An 8627-nucleotide genomic window follows, 5' to 3' on the forward strand; every position below is an offset into this window, starting at 1 on the left:
TTCCATAATCCATATAAACATGAATAGCGCTATTCACACATAACTATAGCACACGTAAGCACGCCCTGGTACACGCACGCACACACGCACGCACACGCACACACGCACGCACACGCACACACTCACACACGCACACGTACGCACGCCCTGATATATATATATATATTATCAAGAGTCCAGAATAGAAATGGCGTATTAAAGGCGTATTCCGTAATAGAATCGTCTATTATGTACTCTTGATATTATAGATACACACATGCGTGCGCATACCCCCCCCCCACACACACATATACATATAGACAGGTAGGTAGGTAGGCAGGCAGCCAGCCAGCCAGCCAGGCATGCAGGCATGCAGGCATGCAGGCAGGCAGAAAGCCAGACAGACAGGCATACAGACATACATACACATATACATACATACACATATACACATACATACGGACATACACACGCACGCACGCATGCACGCACGCAGTACTTGTACTTGGTATCGCGCTCGTTGCATTGAAAACCAAGTCATCCTAAAACCAAACTTGGCTGTAATTAAGAGAATTCGATTGTGTGAAATCGTCACTACCCATACAGACAGATACACACATTGCGCCTACTGAATCGCAATTATATACATTTTGCGTACTGGTGGATAGACTTATACGCACGTGTCTATACGGGTGCATGCGTGTGATTGTGTGTCACTAGTGTAGCGTGCGTGCCTGGCGTTCGTGTGCGCATAAATATATTTGTGAACGTGTGCGTGCGTGTATACATACTCTAGCCGTATTGGGCGCCGTAGTAATAGTCGTGGCTATGGCGGTAGAAACATACCTTTGTATGCACTGATCTACGCGCAAAAACATGCATCAACTGTGCACAGCACTTAAGAATAAGCCATTCGCACTGCCCTAGCATCGAAGTTGTTGCGGTGAGAAGATTTACAAAGGTGAACCTCAGCGAACATATGCGCAAATAGAAGCACACGCGTTTCCAGTTACTCATACGTCGTCTGTAATTATATACACATAAATGTACTTTACGCCCTGTGAACAAAAGCAATTAATATTAATTAACATAGCATATCAGATCAAGCAATAAACATCTGAACAACGATAACCTCCACAAACAACTATAGCATAATGTGCAGAAAGCAAGTTTTCGCGACTATAACTTTAGATCACACGACCATGCAGCAAAAACACGTAATAAGCAGGCTTGTTGAGCCCGGTTCTGGTTTAAGAGTTCTCTGACCGTGTGAGTATAACTGCGAGAAATGATGCAATGTCAACATTGGCAATGTCGGCTTTGCGAACATTGCACGATAAGCGGATTAAAGTCGCGACGCTTTCGCACCGAGGTGCTTATGGTGATTATCCCCTTAAAGCCGCACAATGCGCATCCAAACGTTAATTTCTCCAGTACTAGACTAGCAAATACTTCGTGTCATGCATAATCACACTACCTTATGACAAAATAAACTCTAGTTGCTCCCATTTCACTGCGCGTTTGCTTAAAACCCACAAGAAAGAGGTGAGAAAACTGGCATTCTGGCGCAAACGCCGACTGTTTGCCAAACAATTTAGCCTCGAAGTGGTGAGGTGACGTCGCATGTTATTATCTTTGCTACACCCGTACTGCTGTACCGCAACACCGCTGCACGGTTGCTTGGGGAAACTGTCAACAACATCGGATAATTTTAACAACATTGGAGGTATTTTCAAATACCTTTTATAAGACAACGCGCAGTGAAATGGGAGGAACTAGAGTTTATTTTGTCATAAGGTAGTGTGATTATGCATGACACGAAGTATTTGCTAGTCTAGTACTGGAGAAATTAGCGTTTGGATGCGCATTGTGCGGCTTTAATGACGCACGTGTATATATCTACTACCCTTGTGAGGTATTGCCCGATGCGATATCGAGTGTTCGCAGGTATCTGATTTAGATGCGGACGATATATGCCACGCGGCGTGGCTGTGCCGTAATCACTGCATAGCGAACGCTGTAATTGTCCACGAAAGTGCGAGTGAACTCTTCGCAATAGCATTTCCTGCTAGCGCGCGATAGCATCGCGTATAGCGTCCGGTATAGCGTCTGGGCGATCCGCATTGTTGGCACGATAATGACACGCGCTGTGACCAGCAAGGCGCATCAGTCTATAATTCAGGGGCATGCATGATCACATAATACGCCACCACGATCTAGGCCGGTGTGCTTGCCAACTGACGAAAAGGAAAACATGGCGCCAGCAGCTATGGTAGATCAGCAATCGCCTCGCGAGCCTGCAATAAATGCATATCGTGTAACCTTCGGTGTATATAGCCAACCACCCACAAAAACGTTCACATACGTAAATACATACATGAGGATAGGATTTCAAGCATAACAAACGCGAAGTTGATATATATATATATATAAAGCCAACGCAACACTACACAATTACATGACAGGCGCAGAACGACGGGTATGTTATTATTTAGGTGGCACATCCGGGTAGTGGGCGTAATATCAATATGTTGAAGGAAACCGATCTTTTTCATATAAAAAAATATTTTATCTAAGGTTAGCATGCAGTTTTACTCGAGGATGCTGTTTACATATTCAATTATTAGATATAGCGAGCCCCGATGAGCATTATATTTCCCTCGGATGGTAGCGATGGCTAAAATTATTGGGTCTGGCTTATGGCCTAAATAGGGGATTCTTTCACGATCTCCATGCGGATCATCTAATCCCACGAGCCGAGCTAGTGGACGTCCATGCATGGTTATCTCGACGTCATGGATGGCGAGGTGATAATTATGACTACGTGAGAGCTACGATATTCACCCTACGATCGACATTATCCGATCGTCGCTAGACCTGCATCTACTCGCGTGTCCATAGTAATGGAGTGGCTCTCAGTTTCCTGATATAGAACTATAGCTGTCACATTCTTTACATTCATAGTATCGACAGAGAAGTTATAATAATTACCTATTATCTATACTTCTGATATATATATATATGTATATTATTATATATATATATATATATATATATATATATGGCTCATTATTAACAAAATGATCGTCCAAAATTTCGTAGCTGTCGGCACTGCTTTGCGACAGGCCCTATACTACGTCCTGCGCAATCAAATTATCAAATTAGTATCAATGCGTAGTATACACGCGTGGGCATGTGTGTGTGTGCGTGTGTTCTCGCTTTCGAGCAGGTGTACGTGTGTGTATGTGTGTGTATGTGGGGGGGGGGGTCACGTGCGTGTGTGTGTATCATTCGTGCTTGCGAGTTCGCGCTTGCGAGCAAGTGTGTGTGTGCACAGGCACTTGAAGCGTTTCATTAAAATATGATGCTAACTAAATACGAAATCTATTTACTACCAAATTCTTAATGTTTCTATACTCTCTTTCACCTATTATTGGCGACAGTTTCCTGTAAATTCCGTCCAAATCCTACGTCCAACCATACGCTGCCGGCGTCATTGCTTTCGCGGCGCGACTGTTGCACGCTTACACTAATATATAGTTATAGTGTAATCTACATACACTAATAATACACTAGTAATACATCTAACTAGTAATACATCTACACTAGTAATACACTAATCTATATATATTAGAGAGATAACGAGTTCTGAAATGAAAAGTTACTCCCCTAACGAGTTCTGTATGTGGCCTATAATCCCCTTATAAGGAAACTTATCCGTAAATTCGTTATTTACGTTTGCGGACGGTTTACGATATATTGAATGATTCCAACATTCAAGAACAGGTTCATGTATTCCATGCAGTGGTTAATATATTGATATACTTATACAAATCAATCAATCATTAAAAATCAATTATAATTTGCATCAAGTAAAATGATCCAGAAACAAATAAATGACACGTGTTAAATTAAAACCTTTAAATCCAGTTGTGGCCACCCCTAGGGCCATTACATTAATATCCCAGGGTTAAGAAAAAGCACCGCTATGAAATGTAGCATTTCCTGCTGATAGTGTTAGTGTGTCGCTGTTTCGGCAGGCCATAAATGAAAACAGATCGAATAACAATACAAATAATAACTCTTGGTGCGCCACCAGAGACATTTCTGATTGTGTCCGAATTCACATTAGCTAATGTAGCTTTGTAATAATTGAATCCCAAGCGACGACTACTAATTTGTGCGCATTTCATCATTTAATTTTTTTATATAATGGTATTTTCAAACACGATTTCAAATTAATAAGTGATATTTAAAATATTCATGCGAAATTATGCGTATATTATGCGCTTATGATTGAATAGCACTTCTTTAATAGCTTACCTAGTCGTCTCATTCCGTCTCGCTTTCACGTTCGTTTAATTAAATCTTCACATTTCGCTGAACACTCTCATATAGATATTTTCACACGAATAACCGCTGAAATACAATAATAGATTCATATCATGGCACGTCGCTGATGTAAATGTGACTTGTGCACGTACATGAGTTGAGTAGTCAGACCTCTCCAGCCTTAAAGGTGGCACGGCATCTTCTACCAACCAACCGATTGGGCAGCTGCTACGAAATACCGCCGCAACCCGACAGCAACAACGCGTTTCACTCTTACGCTGTGGTATAAACGTCGCGCCGTAATGTATCATATATATATATATATATATATATATATATATATATATATATATATATATGTATATATATAATATATATAGTAACAACTGGTAATCATTAACTACCTGCGCATGTAGGCCTACTCCGAACTGCACGATATACCTGCAAGGGCAGCAATCGCGAAGCTAACAGTTGCGATGTGCGAACATACACATGAGTAAATATTTGGGTTTCAACGCTCTCCTGCTCGCGTTACGCAATATTTCTCACACACATTCCTACAACCGACAAAACAATTTCCCGAGCGCAGCACGCGCCCGAACGCTCGCCGTAATAAGGGCAAACCCGCTTGGCTAGTGGCGGTGGTTTGCCTGTAGTTTTACCTGTAGTTTTACCTGTAGTTTTCCGTGCGTGGAGCGAGATGCACGCCACATGCACTGTCTGGAACATATGTGTGTCGCCTGCAACACACACTGGCACATAATGAGAGCATTGATGAGCGGTCGGTCGAAAGTGTTTGCATGAAAATACTAGTTAATTCGTAGCCGTTGTAAGTCACACGCGTACATCCGTATTTGGGTTATCTGGGTTACTGGGGGAAGGCAGCGCACCGTGCATTAACGTGATTCGTGTCGCGCAGAAAGACCGTTGAAAATAAACATCACACATGCCGGACGGCAATCGGCAATACTGCATGTCGAACCATATGCCATATGACTGTTCGTATTACATGTGTATCACCGGAATTTGAGTAGTACACGGCTTCGCATTTAATGATGTCGTTGTATTCCGGTAATATAATATTAGGTAGAGTCCACGGATCAAAGCCGCACTGTCTCTCGGGGAAGGAGAAAAGCTATGTTGAATAAAGAAGTAAAGTCTTGGCTTTCGGGGAAATGAGAGAAGCCACGTTAATTGTCTCTAAACGGAGAAGTACAGTCTTGTTTTTCGGGGAAGTGGAGAAGCTACGTTATTTTAAATAGAGAGAAGAAACCTGTCTCTGGGGTGAGAGAGAAAGTACGTTGTGGTGTGTGTGTGTGTGTGTGTGTGTGTGTGTGTGTGTGTGTGTGTGTGTGTGTTGTTGTGGGTTCGTATGTTAATGCTATCATAATATGTATGTATTCGTATGTTATGTATGTATTGGTAATGTACGTATCGTCTAGTACGTACGTACGTACGACGTTATCCGTACGTACGTCACGTACGTATGTTATACTTGTATGTCATAGTATGGTTATGTTATGTTATGTATGTGATGCTATGTATGTATTATGTATGTATGTATGTTACTGTATGTCACCTGTGATGCTATGTATGTACTGTGATGTATGTATGTATGTAGTGCTATTGTACTTGGGTCCATGCCTATGCTATCGTATGTATGTACTGCTAGTATGTATGGTATGCTATGTGATGCTATGTATGTACTGTAGGTATGTACTGTATGGAGTATGTATGTACTGTAGGTATGTATGTATGTATGTAATGTATTGTAGTCCAGTGTATGTATGTATGTATGTATGCTATGTACACTGTATGTATGTACTGTACTGTATGTTATGTATGTATTGAATGTATGTATGTATGTATGTATGCATGCCAGTGTATGTATGTATGGGCAATGGGATGTTATGCATGCCCACTAGGATGCGCATGCATGCACTGCTAATGAGTGTAGTGGTTTTTACGGCGACACACCGACACACACGCACGCACGCACAGCACCGCACACACACGCACCGCACACACACACCACAACGCACATGCGCACGCACGCACACACACACACACACACACGCACACACCACCACGGACACGACAGCCACACACATACACCACACACACCACACAACACTACACACACACGCGCCGCGCGCGGCGCGCACATACGCACGCACGATGAATGAAGGAACACCCCCGCGAAGCACGAACGCCACGCCGGGGGGGGTGGGGGCTTACCTCGCAATTCCGACCGTCTCGGCCGCTGTCGCATAATAAATCAACAAGAATATAAAGGTTATGTTGAAGACTCCGAGCCGAGTAATTTTATTTACTCATCGTTCGGGTTTTGCCTGTGCGCTTACGTACGTAATGCGAACAGGAGGAGCGCAAGATGCCAATTCTACGATCTCATAGCGCAGATAATCCTGGTAACTAACAATACACTTTCAACAATACAGTGTGTATTGTTGAACACCTTCTAACAATACACTGTGTAGTGTAGTAAGTACCTAACAACTGTGTATTTAAATTCAATTTCATTTTCAATAAATTTAATAAAATCAATTAAATAATTTTAATAAATTCATTTAAATAAATGTCAATTTCAAGTTTACAAATCAAAAAGTAAACTAATTAAAAAAAGAAAAGAAAAAAAGAAGTGTATTGTAAAAAGGTGTTCGACAATAAAACGTATATTGTTGAAAGCTCATAGGTACCTACTACAATACACAGTGTATTGTTAGAAGGTGTTCAACAATACACAGTGTATTGTTGAAAGCTCATAGGTACCTACTACAATACACAGTGTATTGTTAGAAGGTGTTCAACAATACACAGTGTATTGTTGAAAGCTCGCTAACAATACACAGTGTATTGTCAAATGCCTAAACATACAACACACTGTATATTGTTAGTTACCAGGATTATCTGCAGAGCGCCTACTCAATTTTATTTTAATTGCGAGTTTTTATCATAATCGTACACAATGGCATGGCTGTTTCATGACAAGTCAAAAGCGCCTTGTATAATATCAAACGCAAGGTACATAAACATAAATATTATATATGAATAAATAAATAAATAAATATATGTATATATATAATTATATATAACCATTAGCATCCTTGGAGATAAGGCAATAAGGCGGCAAATTCAGCTGGCAGGGCATAGATCCAAGCAATGGGAGATTTAGCGATTGCTCATAAGATTTTGTAATGAAATCATAATGTAAAATTCAAACCAAAAATGTCTATAGTCGCGTGTTACTTTAAAAAAACCATGATGTTATTCAAGCACTAGTTGCTAAATCCCGGGGTTTGACCTGTGTAGATACATAACACCTGGTAATTTTTCTTTGCGTAGATACAGCTTAGAACTGCTTCTATTTTAGTAAATACAAAAATAAACGCCCCATTAGAATTTCTCCACCAGAGATCAGTCCAAGGTGAAAACGCACCATTCTTTGAGCAACTGCCTACTCTCCTTCGCTCTCGCTGCTGAACATTTATTACATCTTTTTATACATCTTATATATCTTATATATATCTTATCTTATATATCTTATATATCTTTTTTATCTTTTTTTTTACATCTTTTTATTTTACGTTTTAAATTTCGCATTTGCAGTACACACTGTTACTACAGTGCTAATGTCAAGGCGAGAGTGCCGGACCTGTTAATGTTATAGAATGCATGGCAGTAAAGCAACTCCTATGTACACGCTGCGTAAGCTAAGGAAAGCAACCTGCTAACTGACAAATCGCTAGCGTGTTTGAAAAGGCAGGCTGCCACTTCGTTGTAAAGGGCAAGAACCAAGAGCGACAGCGGCCGTGACGGTTGGAAGGAATTATATTCGAGAATTGCGAGGTAGGCGCGTGCGTTCGTTCATTCATGCGTGCGTATGTACGTATTTGCGCGTCTCGGTGCGCGTGTACGTGTGTATGTGTGTGTGTGTGTGTGTGTGTGTGTGTGTGTGTGTGTGTGTGTGTGTGTGTGTGTGTGTGTGTGTGTGTGTGTGTGTCGCGCGCGTCGTGTGTGTGTGTGTGTGTGTGTGTGTGTGTGTGTGTGTGTGTGTGTGTGTGTGTGTGTGTGTGTGTGTGTGTGTGTGTGTGTGTGTGTATGTGTGTGTGTGTGCGTGTGTGTGTGCCTGTGTGTGCGTGTGTGTGCGCGCGCCCATGTGTCCAAATGTACTAGCACGCGCTGTCTATTACTGAGCGTCAAATCTCTCTCCAATTTTTTCTCTTTCTCTCTGTCTGCGCGGCTTCTAAGCTACACTTACGATAAATGCCTTACCCGCACTCCGAAAATAAAACCTC

General features: G+C 41.6%; 1 protein-coding gene across 4 annotated transcripts in view; it reads right to left on the reverse strand.

The window, feature by feature from the left end:
- LOC106811600 overlaps positions 1 to 5053 on the reverse strand; it is an 18268-nt gene extending 13215 nt beyond the window's left edge. Inside the window, exons 1-3 of one of the 4 annotated variants that reach the window (XM_014815294.1) lie at positions 4986 to 5053; positions 4303 to 4398; positions 1869 to 2276 (exon numbers count right to left, since the gene is read on the reverse strand). The gene's annotated coding sequence lies outside the window, so the exon portion shown is untranslated. Of the gene's footprint in view, positions 1 to 1868; positions 2277 to 4302; positions 4399 to 4715; positions 4795 to 4985 lie in introns of those variants that run through there. The other 3 variants (XM_014815293.1, XM_014815292.1, XM_014815295.1) reach the window with 3 other exon arrangements.
- Between the last annotated feature and the right edge of the window lie 3574 nt (positions 5054 to 8627).

This window comes from Priapulus caudatus, unplaced genomic scaffold (genome assembly GCF_000485595.1).
Source record: "Priapulus caudatus unplaced genomic scaffold, Priapulus_caudatus-5.0.1 Scaffold555, whole genome shotgun sequence".
NCBI classification, from domain to species: Eukaryota; Metazoa; Priapulida; class Priapulimorpha; order Priapulimorphida; family Priapulidae; genus Priapulus; species Priapulus caudatus.